Source organism: Bos indicus, chromosome 18 (genome assembly GCF_029378745.1).
Source record: "Bos indicus isolate NIAB-ARS_2022 breed Sahiwal x Tharparkar chromosome 18, NIAB-ARS_B.indTharparkar_mat_pri_1.0, whole genome shotgun sequence".
In the NCBI taxonomy this organism is placed as follows: Eukaryota; Metazoa; Chordata; class Mammalia; order Artiodactyla; family Bovidae; genus Bos; species Bos indicus.
Genome location: NC_091777.1, coordinates 12214028 through 12227089, shown reverse-complemented (window position 1 = coordinate 12227089; position 13062 = coordinate 12214028). Strand labels below are relative to the sequence as shown.

The 13062-nt window shown below is 64.6% G+C and overlaps 1 protein-coding gene across 6 annotated transcripts in view; it reads right to left on the bottom strand.

Annotated features, from left to right (window-relative positions):
- The window catches only part of GSE1 (Gse1 coiled-coil protein), a 395102-nt gene that overhangs the window by 41772 nt on the left and 340268 nt on the right, over positions 1-13062 (bottom strand). The gene's annotated exons all lie outside the window — the stretch shown is intronic.

Genomic DNA, 13062 nt, shown 5'->3' with positions numbered 1-13062 from the left:
GACCCTGGGGTGGGTGTGGCCCCGGTGGGGAGCGTCCATCCCCAGTGGGGAGGGTCTGCGGGGCTGGTGTGGACCTTGAGCCTGGAGGTCTCGGTTGGAGAAGCAGCCACCGCCGCTCCTGCCCACACCAAACGTGGCAGGACCAGAGGCCAGGGGCACAGAGCCTTCTGGGTTTCGGAAGTTACAAGTCCCGGGAATCCTAGAGCCAGAGACAGGGGTGACCGCGTGCTTCTGACAGACCCGTACACAGGGGCCCTTGGTGCCAGGCGCTGCTCTGAGCTCTTTATAAGAAAGCACTTAACTCCCAACAGCCCAAGAACAAGGGGGCCGTGGCTGTTCCTACCATAGAGGCCCACAGGAAAGCGCGCATGGTCGTACAGGCTGAGCCGGGGGTGGTGGGAACACCCTGGTCAGGGACTGACCAGCCACTTGACACAGACACTTGGGGGCTGACCCCAGGCCCCTGAGGTTTGCAGCCCGCGCCCTGCACGGACCCACGGGGGCAGGCAGGTGGCGCGCATAACATCTGAGCCCTCACCTCTGACAAGGCCTCCGCAGGCCCATCCTACAGACAGGGAGCAGCTGGGGGCAGTGACGGTGCTGGGGAGGCCGGCGGCATCTGCCCAGGGGACGCCCCCACCCTGGTCTGGCCGCCCCAAAGCCTCGCCAACGTGCAACTCCTCACACGCATCAAGGCCTCCAGCTGGAGGAACCGGTTCCAGAATTGGAGGCTTGGCTGGAGCTCCAGACAGACACAGGAGCCACCGTCCAAACAGCTCAGCACCTGAAGGTCCCTTCAGGAGAAAGGCCTGCCGCTCGCCTGGGGCAGACAGGAGGAGCACCTCGCCTGGGGCAGGCAGGAGGAGCAGCGTCAGGATTTGACCCTGGGTTCGTACAAAGCCCAGGGCCGCCATGACCCAGGGATGGGGCTGAGAGCATGGCCAGGGGAGGGTACCCAGCCCCAGGCCATTCTAGGGCAAACGCCCCGGCAAACACCGCGGACTCTGGCTTCCCACGAGGGATCCCGGTTCTCCTTCAGAAGCATCAGGCCCCCACCTCCCCCAGAAAGAGGAATTCCTTCCCAACTGTGCCCCACCCCCCAGCAGAAGGCCCTTCTAGCTCAGCTGCGGGTTCATAAAATACAGATGTCTGGGCCCCACGCCTAGAGACGTGGGTCTTAACCTGTCACAGGTCTGGCCCCGGGTTTTAAAGCTCCCCGGGTAAATCTAAAGTGCAGCCAAGAATGAGCACCTGGTCTGGGGGCTTCCTGTTCCCCTAACACCTTCTTCCTCAGTTAAAAGTCACATCCCAGAGACACTCCCCGCCAAGGTTCCACTGGGATCCCCCAAAGCCTCAGGTTCAGCCAGATGCCCTCTTTTCCACGGACCCTCAGAACTGCGGTCCCCTCCCCCACCAGCAGCCGACTGGCCTCTGTCCCAGAGCCTCCCCTGCCCAGGCTGCTCTCATTTGCCTTAGCTCTGCAGGGGTCACCCCCTCCCCCAAACCAGCTCAAAGCCTCGGGAAGGGAGGGGCACAGGAAGCCGGTCTCAGGGACCGGGACTTGGAGCTGACCGCCCTGATCCAGGAATGGCAGACAGAGGAGCAGCCCAGCAAAGATGGGGGGGGCGGGGCACGGGGCGGGGCACAGAGCGTGATCGCCCACGGTTCCACCCTGCTGGGGGAAGGGGCGCAAGTCAAGAGGACGGTGGGGAGAAGACGCTGCCGAGGCGAGATTAAAAGGCCCCCGGTGCGCGCCCTGGCAGGCGTGCAAAGGGCCGCTCTGGATGCGGTGTTATCGGTGTGCACACTTCCCAGCGGCGGGCAAGGGCTGAGTTCAGAGGAGGCGCTCAATAAATTCTCATTGACAGGAACACTCCCCAGCGCCACCTCCCGCCTGTGGCCTCCGCCGGGGAGAGAGGCCAGCACGGGGAAGTGGAGCCAGTGGCTCGGCAGCCCACACCACTCTGGGCGAGAGAGGAGAGAAATTAAAGCGCGTGGCCAAGCTGAAATGTCACCTGAGACGCGGATCCCTGCAGGTTAGAAAAACAGGCACACCGAGGGGAGGGGGCGGGCCGCAGCCGGCAGCCCTGTGGTTTGGAGGCGGCCGTGTTGCCATAACAGAGGTAATGAACGTGCTACCACCAAGCCCAGCCCGCCTGGACTTCGAGTAACCCAGGCTGGGAATTCCAAGCCTTCCGACGGGGCCAGGAAAAACCTGCCTTGCTGGCTGACTCCACAAGCCCCTACGAGTTTCTGGGGCGAGAGGAGAGAGCTGGCAGCCAGGGTTGCTCACCTGCGCAAGCAGAATCCGAGGGCACCGCCCCCCCCCCCCCCCCCCCCCCTTCAGGGAAGGGGCTTGGAGCCCAGGGATCCTTCCTCTGTCGGAGCAGGGGAACGCCAGCTGCCAAAGGGTCAAGGGCCACGAGGGACTGAGCCGGCTGGGGAGGTGCTCAGCCTGGAGGTGCAGGACCCGAACCTGCCACAGAGCGGCGCTGTGCAGACTCTGCTTCGGCGCCTCAGGCCAGAAACCGGAGGTGCTGAACCCACAGGCGGGCAGCTGCTTCTGCTCAGAAACCCCAAGGCTCTCTGGGCTCTGCCGGCCCTAACCTTCCCCCAGAGACAGGGAAGTTAATGAAGGCCAAAGGTCTGCCTGCGCCTGCGGGCATGGCTGAATAAAGGCCATCGGAGCTTCCAAAGAGGTCTGCTGCTTGCTGCGGGCTCCTGCAGGCCCCCACCTCCTTATTCCCAGCCTCAGGTGGACAGGAGCCATGACCCGGGGAACTCTCAGCAAACCCAGACGGAGGGATCAGTAAACCCTGCTCAACCCTGACAAGGCAGGATTTGGGAAGCTGTCCCTAGCAGGTCAGGGCCTGCGCCGTCAGGGGCAGCCTGCTGCCCGATGCCCCGCAGATCGGGGCGGGCCTCCCAGCCTCCCTTCCCAAGGCCAGGGCTGACCTCCGTCACCCGCTCACCAGCTCCAGATTTCCACCACCCCCGAGGTTCACGGAAAAGGAAAATCAAGAGTGCCAAAGGCCTGGCTGGCTCCTGCGGCCCCCTTCCCTCCTCTCTGCATGCAGTGAGACAAAGTAACAGAGGCCAGCCGGGCACCCCCTTTCACGGCAGCGGGGCAGGACTGCCCCGATAAGGGCCCGCTGGAAGTATCCGTGTAGCTGTTATCACAAAGCCAGGCCTGCCGAGCCCGGGGCGGGCGGGGCAGCGACTCCCTGCCCTGCCGGATGACACACGGCGGCCCCTCACCTGTGGCGTGGCCCGGCTGAGTCAGGCGGCAGGTTCTGCCATACCCGCGGGTGGAGGCGCCCATAAACACAGGCTGAGCAACGCTGACGTGCCCCGAGCAGAAGTAACACCCAGGGAGGCCCAGAGGCAGGCAGCCTGTTCACCTGGGGTTCCCCCCGACCCAACTTTCTACTAGGGGGAGAAGGTCCAGCAGGCCTACTTTCCGGAGACCCAAGTGCCCCACCGGAGACCTTCTGCCCTCCCATCCCATTCCGTCCCACCCCCACCCTCCGGCCTGGAAATCGGCTTAGGCAGGGAGGTTCCCACCCAGGATCCGAGGGGGCCCTTTGTTCCAGCCTTTCACAAAAGAAGCCCTTTTTTGTTTCATCTGGTGGTCCCGCTTTTTGTTTCCAAACCACAGCCTGTGTGGGCCCCAGATAAGGCACTGCAGGGGTTAACAAGGATTTAATGTATTTTAGACGCACTTCCCAGACAAAGGCTAGTTTACAAAACAAGAGCCAAATCGACTCAACTCGGCCAGTATCCACCAACCAGCCGGCGGGCAGGTGCTTCCCCCGCCGCGCACACAGCCCTCCAAACTTAAGAGCCGTCGCTCCGGCAGGGGACCCCGGTCCATCACGTGGGGGGTATCGCGGCAACACTTCACCCAATCCGAACGACCCCTTCCCCCCACGACCCCGCGCCTCCATCTCCCCTGCGCACTTCTCAGGGGTCCCATTAATCCCCCACCCCAAACTCGGGAGGGGGAGTGGGAAGGGGGGAGGCGGGAGGACGAGCCCGACTCCCGCTCCGCCTCCACGGAGGGAATTTAATTAGCCTGCTGGAGAGGCGGGCGGGCGGCCGACGAGGTGTCTCTGCTGCTGCAATATAATTGAATCGGCTCCACTCGGTCGGGCCACTCGCCGCCCATCAGCGCGGCTGCCGGGCTGGGGGCGGGGAGGCGCATCCAGGCGGAGCAAGAAAGGCCGAGGGTGGGGGGGAAAGGGCAGCGCGGGTGGGGGGCGGCGGATGCAATCACCTCCCACCTCGGAGGCCGGGGCAGCCATCTTCAGCGGGAGGAGGGGCAGGGGACCGGCTCCTACGGGGCGGGGGGGAGCAGAGAAGCGGGGGAGAAGCCGTGGAGCCCGGGGCGCGCCCTTGGGAAGCAGGGCGTGGGGGTCGGAGACCTGGAGGCTGCAGTCCCGCCCTCCCGGCGGTCTCCCTAGCTCCGAGGGAAGGGGGAGGGGAGCGAGACAACAAAAACCCAACCTCGAGGCCCCAGCGGGCGATGCCCCCCGCCCACCGCAGCCGCCGCCAGCACCTGCCGCGGGGGCGCAGCGCCGCCCCCCTCGCTCCCTCCCCCGCCGCCGCAAAGTTTTCACTCCGGCTCTGGAGCGTAGACAGCTCACAGAGAGCCCCCCAGCTCCCTTGCTTCCCACCCGCCGCACGCTCGTAAAGCACCACTCGCCTAACGAAGCCACCGAGCCCGAGCCCCGGGGAGGCCCGAGCCCCCCCTGGAGGCCGGACGCCCAGGCTGCGACCAGCCGCGGGACGCGGGGCCTTGGGTCGCTGGCCTGCCCGCCCGGCTCTTATCGCCGCACACACTCCGGGGGAAGTTGCCCCGGAGCCGTTGGCGGCGCCCCCGCGAAACCCACGAACTTGGAGGAGAGGGGGGCGGGCGCGGGGGGTGGGGGCGCGCGCGGAGACCGCCGCCCGCCCGGCTAGACGCGCTCACCTTTCATGCCAGGGCCCCGCCGCTCCGCCTCGGCTGACACATGCTGGAGCCACCGTCGCCCAGTGTTTGTCTAAACTGCTTATCTCACCCGGGGCTGCTCGGCGGCGGCGGCGGCGGCGGCGGCGGCTCTGGCCCGCTGGGGAGGTGGAGCTTCCGGGGCCCCGGCCAAGAAACACCTGCTGCTGTCGCCGCCGCCGAGGACACACCCAAGCGCAACGCCGCCCACTCTCGGGCCACTGGCTCGCTCCCGGCTCTCTGACCTCAGCCAGCGGGAGGTGTCGGGTTTCAGCCGCAAACACACGCGCTCGCGCGCGCGCACCGACCGGCGCCCGGGTACACCCGCGCGGGCACACGCCCCTCCCCAGACAGGCCGGCCAGGTGAGCCGAGGACACCAGCAGGTAGGGGAAGTGCCACCCTCAGGTTCCCGGGGACCCCGGGCTTCACTGCTCAGGGGTCCCACCTACACTGGTGTCCGAGACCAGCCACTGGATTCCAAAAGCTGGGAGCGGTCACTTTCAACATGCCCACCAGGCGAGCAGCGCCCGTGCGCGTCTCCCGACTGCTTTCCGAGCGTCGAGAACAGCGTGTGCCACAAAGCAGACCCCCCGAGAAGTGAGCGGACAAACTCACGTGTGCTGGAGGCCTCCTAGAGGAAAACTTTTTCGGAGCTGGTGTCTGTGTTGGGGGGTGGGGGCAGGAGGGGGCAGACAAAGTAGGCTGTGTGCGTTTCTCCTCCCCAGCCCCTCTTAACTCTCCCAATTTGAAAGAGTTGAATGTTAAGGACTCGGGCCTACGCACCTTCTTCCCCCCAAATTCCAAGAGCTCCGCCTTCTCGTTCTAAGTAACTTTGGGGAAGGCCACAGTGCGGGGGGCGGCGGGGTAGTTCTTTTAAAGAACTCACGTCCCAGCGGCTGGAGAGTCCACGCAGGCGCCGCTCCGCCAGGGGGGTCATTAAGTAGCTGGGGTTGCGGTCAGAGGCGAGGCCGCCCGCCTCCAGAAACTGGCACGACCCACTGGGCCTCCGGCCCCAGAACAGCGCCTCCCCATTCCTGGCACCCCACCACCACCGCCACCACCACCTCACCCAGGCACTTGACAGACTGGAATGACTCAGGGAGCGTCCTGAAATTCCTGGGCACCCACAGGCGGCACGGCGAGAGCGGAGGGCCCTGGCCTCCCCGCCCCCATCGGCGGCGGGCGCAGAGGACCAGCCCGGCACCCCCCACCCGCCCCCAGCCCCGCGTCTCCGGGAAGCGCCGGGTCAATGGCGGCCCGCCTCGCCCGACGCCCCCTGGCCCTGGCGCGCCCCGCGCTCTGACCCCGCGCGTCCCAAGCTCCCAGGGTTGCTCGGATGCACCGGGGTCTCTGCCTGTACATCCTCTTTTTGAAAATCCTCTCCATCTACAGCCTTCCTGCTTTGCAGCCCCGGAGGCAAACCAGCACCCACCCCTCAGCACCCCGCCGTAGCGCCGCGCTGCGGGTTTCAACTTTCGGCCGCCGGTGCCAGCCCGCGCTTCTGCCAGCCCCAAACCTGCCCCAGGACATGCCCGCGCCGCGCTTGGCAGGCGCGCACGCAGCCGTCCCCGCGGGCCCAGCCTCCCCCGCCTCTCCTCCTCCCTCTCCCGCCCTCCCTTCCCTCCCCGCGCCAGTCCGGATTGCGACGGGAGGGAGCGCTGGGCGCCTGCCACCCCCCATCCATCTGTTCCCGATGACGCTGGCGGGCCTGGAGCAGTCGGAGCCCGCGCCAGCGGGGAGCAGGACTCGCCTGGGTGCCCGCCCGCCCGGGGGGCGAGGGGCAGGGCGCGGACGGACGCCCCCAAGCCACCCACTCCCCTGCTCCGCCTTCCGCCGAGGGCACGCGGGTCGGCCCCTCGCCTTGCACAAGGCTCCTGGCCGACCACAAACGAAAAGGGAAACGGACCTGCGAGGCCGAGCCGGGGGCCGTTACCGGCTCCTACCTGTGGGGGCCGGCCGGCCGGCCCTGGCACCTCGTGGGAGGGGCGCTTCCCCTTCACCCCCCACCGCCTGGCTTCGGGCCGCGCCTCCCTCGTGCGGGCCTAGGCCTCCGCCGGACGCTTTCGTTTACGCACCACACGGTGTCTCCACGGCGCGGCCTCCGGGAACTCACACTCAGCAGGGGACAGCAGACTCGGCGCGGAGGACGCGGTGCCTCCATCGCCGCCGGGAGTCTCCGGGAGGAGGGGGGTGGGGGAGGGAGGAGTCAGGAGAATTCAACCTAGGGCCTAGGGCCTGAAAAACCAAATTAAAAAACCTCTGGGGGCGGGTCCCACACTTTCCCACCTGGACTACAGGCTGGGGCGGGGGGAGTAACTTACGCAGGAAAACTCGCACCTGGATCGGACTCTCCTCCCAGCCCCGTCCCCAGGTCTGGACGCTGGGGCCCACCCTCCAACTCTCTCACCAGGACACGGTGGGCCAGCTCATTTCCCTTCATCCTGGGGAGACCCTGATGGTGGTGGTAGAGAGGGGGAGGTCAAGTTCTTCCACATGTCTGAGGACCACCGTGGCAAAACACAGAATTTTGTGGAGTGGCCACTTGGGTTCATCGTTTGGCTACTTTATTCAGAGTTGGTAGATTCCCCCGCCCCCTCCCAGGCATCTGGTTCCGCTGCATGGCGGGACGGGGAGCCTGATCCCGGTTCCCAGATGAGGAAGTCGAGGCCGCAGTTGCTCAAGGTCACGTGCACACACTGGTGCAATGGGAGCTGTGCTGGGAGCTGCTCACACCTGCAACCAGTCTCCCTTTCCCAGTACAGCCCGTCGAGGCCTCGGGGAGCTGCAGGGACGCCCCGCGGCCGCACGGGGGCAGCGGCGAGCTGGCTTGTCCGCCCCCGGCCAGAAAAATGCTGGCGGCCACCAGGCGGGCTGGCACGGTGGCGATGGGTGACACTCGCTGTCGGTGCGCCCGGCCCCGGGAAATCAGTAATCCGGAGCATGGCCTCCGGGTTGAAGGGTGAGAATTGCTCTCCCGCAGCCCGTGCGCTCCGCGCTAGCGAGATTGGTGGCTTGACTCCTCCACTTCCCGCCACTCAGGCTGGGGCTGGCAGCCCTCCATTTCTTCAGGGGCGTTTCTTCCCCTCCCGGTGGGGCCTGTTCCCACCCCGTAGCCGGTCCAGAGCCCTCCCTGGGCTCAGCCCTCCTCTCCTTCTTCCCCAGATGCTTGGGAACCGGACAGAAAAAGAAGGTTGGAGTAAAAGGGCAACTTTTACCGAAGGCCATGGTCAGTCCCATGGCAGAGGGGGGGGCCAAATGGGGACCCTTCCCGGAGTGGGGACACCTGCCCCAATGACCCAGCTCACCAGGATCCTGTTTCCCTGGTGCTAGGGGCAAGAGGATGCTGGTGAGTGCCCGCTCACACCCCCGACTGGGGTCAAATTAACTGGAGCAGGAAGCAGAGATCAGGAGGCCTTCTCCTGGCTGAGCACCTCCTCAGGAGGTTCCTTCAAAATCCAGCCCACCTCCAGCAGCTCACACGCTCAGTCATCCTGTCCGACTCTGCGACCTGGTGGACTGGAGCCCGCCAGGCTCCTCTCTGTCCATGGGATTCTCCAGGCAAGAATACTAGAGTGGGTTGCCATGCCGTCCTCCAGGGGATCTTGCTGACCCAGGGATTGAACCCGGGTTTCCTGCATCACCCGTGGATGAGCCACCAGGGAAGCCCCGCGAGCAGCCTGGAACTCGGGAAACCTATACGATGAAGCCCTCAGTGAAGTAAAAGCCCCTCCTTAAACTGACCCTCAGAGATACTGACGAGGGATCTGCAGGAAAGAAAGCGATGCCACTGACCAACATGGTGGGCATTCAGTCACTCAGCAAACACACTGGCCTTCCCAAATACAGAACTGAAAACACCAGGCCCGAGGTGAGAGGCGCTGACAGGGAGGGCACCTCAAGGCACCCAGGAGCTGGAAAGACAGGAGGGTGGGTGGGCAACTTACCCATTACCAGTACCACCAGCCAGGCCCCCACCGGCCAGGTGAGGTTCCCTGGAGTGCAGGTGTCCCGGCCCGGGTCCAGCCCGGGCTGTGCTGGGCCCTTGATGCCGGGGGTAGGGGTGGAGAGCCTGCATAGGTCCTGCTGTTTATCACCCTGCCTTCTCTGGGATCAGCAGGACTCAGTGCACTGTCTACCCTAAACCGCTGTTTCAGCACCTGAGGGCTGCATGTCACCATCATTTTCCATCACCCTGGCCACCCCATTCAGCACCTGATCGACAAACAAGCGTCAGGGACCTGGCCGTCAGTGCAGGTGGGAAGGGAGGTCCACTTCTGCCATTTACCACACACCTAACATGTGCCAGAGCTGCTCAACTCCTGTCATTTAATCCCCTTGGGCCCTGCGAGGCGGCCTCCTGACCTCCATCACAAAGCCCGGTGAGGAGACCAGAGAAGGTTAATTAACTTGCCTAGGGCACACACATTCGCTCCAAGCCAGATCCAGACCCTGGCTGTTCTCCTGTACTCAGCAGCATTTCTCTGTAGCTACTGCTGCGGATACCTCGGGGCGAGGCAGGGTTGTAGCACACCAGCCAGCTGTCCTGGGGTCTGAAAACCATTCTCCCTTCCAGGAGGGTTGGGGGACCCATGGCCCAGAGCCCTGGGATCTGCAAGTCCCTCTGCATGATGGGTCCACCCACCCCAAGGCTACCAGCGGAGAGGGTGCCACTAGGGGCCTCAGGGATGACGGACAGGGGGCCTGCCCTGCCACCCCCTCCGTCACCCCCCCATCCCGTCTCGGCAGGAGGCCCTGCCGCCCAGCCTCCATCACTCACACTCCGAAGTCCCCTTTCTCTCTCCAGCCAGCTATCACTGGCCCAGAAATTCTCTCCATTCTTCAAAGCCCAGCTTAAATCTTATCTCTTCCAAGGAGGCTTTTCCCATCCCCGCCTCTGGAATTCATCTCTCCAGGCACCACATCCCACTCTAGATACAGATCGCACGGGGCTGCAGTCTCAGATACTGGGGGAAAGATGGGGAGGAGTGTGTGAAGTACTGGTTGCTAGGCCACACAGCGGAGCTCCTGGGGTCAGGGAAAGGAAGGAGGATCTTTAGCAAGAGCTGGGGGCAAATGCGAGGGGGTGGGGTGTCCGGACCTCTCCTGTTGACAGCTGGAGCCCCAGCCTCCCCTCCCACCCCCACCCCCCCACTGACAGCGGGTGCCCGGAGGGGAAGGGACTGTCATGGAGTAGCTGTGATCCGGCCCCGACCTCTGCACGTTTGCGTCTCACGCAGACCCGCAGAAGGGATAAAGGGAGGGAAAACCAGGGCAACCCTCTCCAGACGCCCTCCCCGACCACTGCCCACCTAGGGAGGAGCCAGGCTCTCCTGGGGACCTGTGGGCAAGTCCAGGCCTGGCCTGGGAAGCCCCCGCCGCCCCGCCATTCCAGTCGGCTGTCCGGTAGCCAAGGTCACCTCCGGGGAGCAGGAGGGGCGAGGGCCCCGAGTGACCCGGGGGAACGCGGTGGCAGAGGTCGGGCTCTTAACCCTGGGCTGCCCCAACACTTCCTGCCCTTTCAGCGCCGGCCGCGGGCTGCACCCGCGCACAGCTGCGCTCCTTTACAATCAGTTAACAGCTGTTTTGCATAGATTTTCAATTCTAATTGCCTCGCTTTGTGAGACTCCGAAGCCCCGGTGAATGGGGAAGCCTCCGCGCGGCTAGAAAGCAGGCGGGGAGGGGGGACACTCCAGAGGGACTCAAAGGACGCCAGTGTGCGCGGGCCGGCTGCTTTTATTTTTATGTTTTAATAGAAGAATACCCACTGACGGCCCCCGCCCCCCCACCTCCTGCCGCTCCTCCCGGAGCCCAGAATCTGAAGGGTGCTCCCCAGCTGGGGGAGGGACGCCCTCCTCCGCCACCCGCCTCTGACCTGGAGCTCCCCAACCCACCCCAGACACAGGCCCAGGGTGGGGGGGCAGCTTCCAGCTCCACAGCGGCTGCAGGAGCCAGCCCTCCCTCCCCCCGAAGCCCCCCAGGCTCTCCAGTACCCAGATATGGGAAGCTAATTGGACAATAAAGTTGAGCAGCGAGGAAACGCGCTCTCTGGAGACAGCTGGCATCTATAAAAGAGAAATATTTGCATTTAAAACCTTTAAACTTTATATGGCAGGCCAGGCCAAGCCCAGGGGGAGGGTGGATGGAAGGGAGGTGCTTGGACCCTGGGGGGCAGAGGCTGGGGGTTGTGGGGGAGAGGCAGCACAGGCTGCTGGGGGTCCATGAAGGCCCTGAGGCTGGCAGTTTTGAATTTCTCTGCCACTGGCGGCAACCCCCACCCGCCAGTTCCTGCAAGTCACTAGCCACGGACAACACAGGCCTGGGTGGCCTCGCCATGGGTCAAGTACAACCCCTCCTAGCTCCCAACCCATCCGGGAGCCCAGGCCTTCCGTTGGCGTCCCGAGGCCTTTCCAAGCCAAGCACACGGGGCTGGGGTCCACACCTTCGCGGGGGGCTTGGCTGGAGTGCCGCCCATCCCCCAGCCACCGGGGCAGAGCCCCAGGCCACTATCCTCAAGCTGTCCCTTCCCCGGCTGCTGGCAGAGTCCCAGTGGGGAAGTGGCCCCCCAGGCATGGCTTCCTGCGAGAAGGCGGTTTGCAGGAAGGCCCGGCACTGCCCCAGGCCGCGTGTGCACCCCCAAATGGGCAGCTGTGGGAGCACGCTGAGCACCCCTGTGCTCGGAGCCCCTGGCCAGCGCCACCCCACTGCCCGGATGCAGAAGTCGGGGCTCAGAGAGATGAGGCTCGCGGGGGCTGGCGGGGCCCCACCGCCTCCACGCTGCTGTCTGGGGCGGTGGTACGGGGGGAGGTTTCATTTCCTCGCAGGGCTACTTCCCATTTTTCATATTTGAGAGAAACCTGGCCACATGTTCCTACTGTCAACATTTAGAGCTGGGAGAGGCTGTGCTCCTGACTGGTCTTATTTTAGCAGGCTTTTAAATGAAATCGCTGCGCACCGGGCTCCTCCACTCGGCGTCCCATCTGTCTACCTGCGGTGAGGGGGCGGCCGGTATAGACACCCAGGCTTTTCAGGGCAGGAGCAGAAACTTCCAGGGACTCAGGGAGTGGGTGCGTGTGTGGGATCAGGGGCGGTGGGGCAGAGAATGTGGCCCAAGTCAACAGCACACGTGTAATTTTCAATAATGTCAGTTTAGCAAAAACCACACCAAAGACATCCCCTTTGCCCAGGAACGCTGTGTCCTCACCACCTCTGTTCCCGTCAGGACATCTCCAGTCCCAGCACAGCTCAGCGCCGGGGCCGCCACATCCCAGCCTGGCGTCCAAGCCCCCGAACACCCGGGAGACTGGCCTCTCAGCCTCACCATGCTCTCTCTCTCCAGCCTCCCAACCCCACAGCCTCGGCCGACCTTTCCACCATCCCTTTCTAAGCATGACTTCCTGGTCATCTGGGGGGCGAACCTCATTACATTCCAGCATCACCAAAGAGCAAACGTCACAATGCGACTCCCGAGAGGGCCCCTGGCCCTGTGGGAGGGAGATGAGTGTGGCGGGGAGGGTGTGGTCAGAGGACAGACACCCGGGCTCCGTCCACGGGACCCCCACCTGGCCGGGCGCGTTGCCACCTGGCACTGTGCACGGGTGTTGCCAGCTGGTGACAGGGAAGCCACACGTCCCCTCCCCGGCTTTACACTGAGGGTGAGACGAGTAATAAGCTAGAAGGAGCCTAGCGTGGTGCCTGGAACACAGCTGGAGCTCCGCAGGATGACTTACATTTCGTGTGGGGGGACAGGAGGGTGGCAAACAAACATGCTTTACGGGGAAGCAGGCGTGCAGGCACTGGGGCCTGCAACCAGGCAGCACCGGGCTGGCCTGCTCTCTGGAGTGGCCTGGAAGGCACGTCCCTCCCCTTCCCCCCACGCAGGGAGGGGCCTTCGGGAATCCCAGACCCTCAGAGAATCAGGCCGACCCGTCTCTGCACACAGACAGCCCTGTGCTGGCTTCAGGGTCAGTGCTCCTGGCTGGTCACCTGCAGTCTGTGCAGCCAGGCGGAAGGGAGGACAGTCAGAGAGAAGGGGGCAACCTGGCGGGCCACCCAAGCTTCTTTAGCTTTTTTTTTT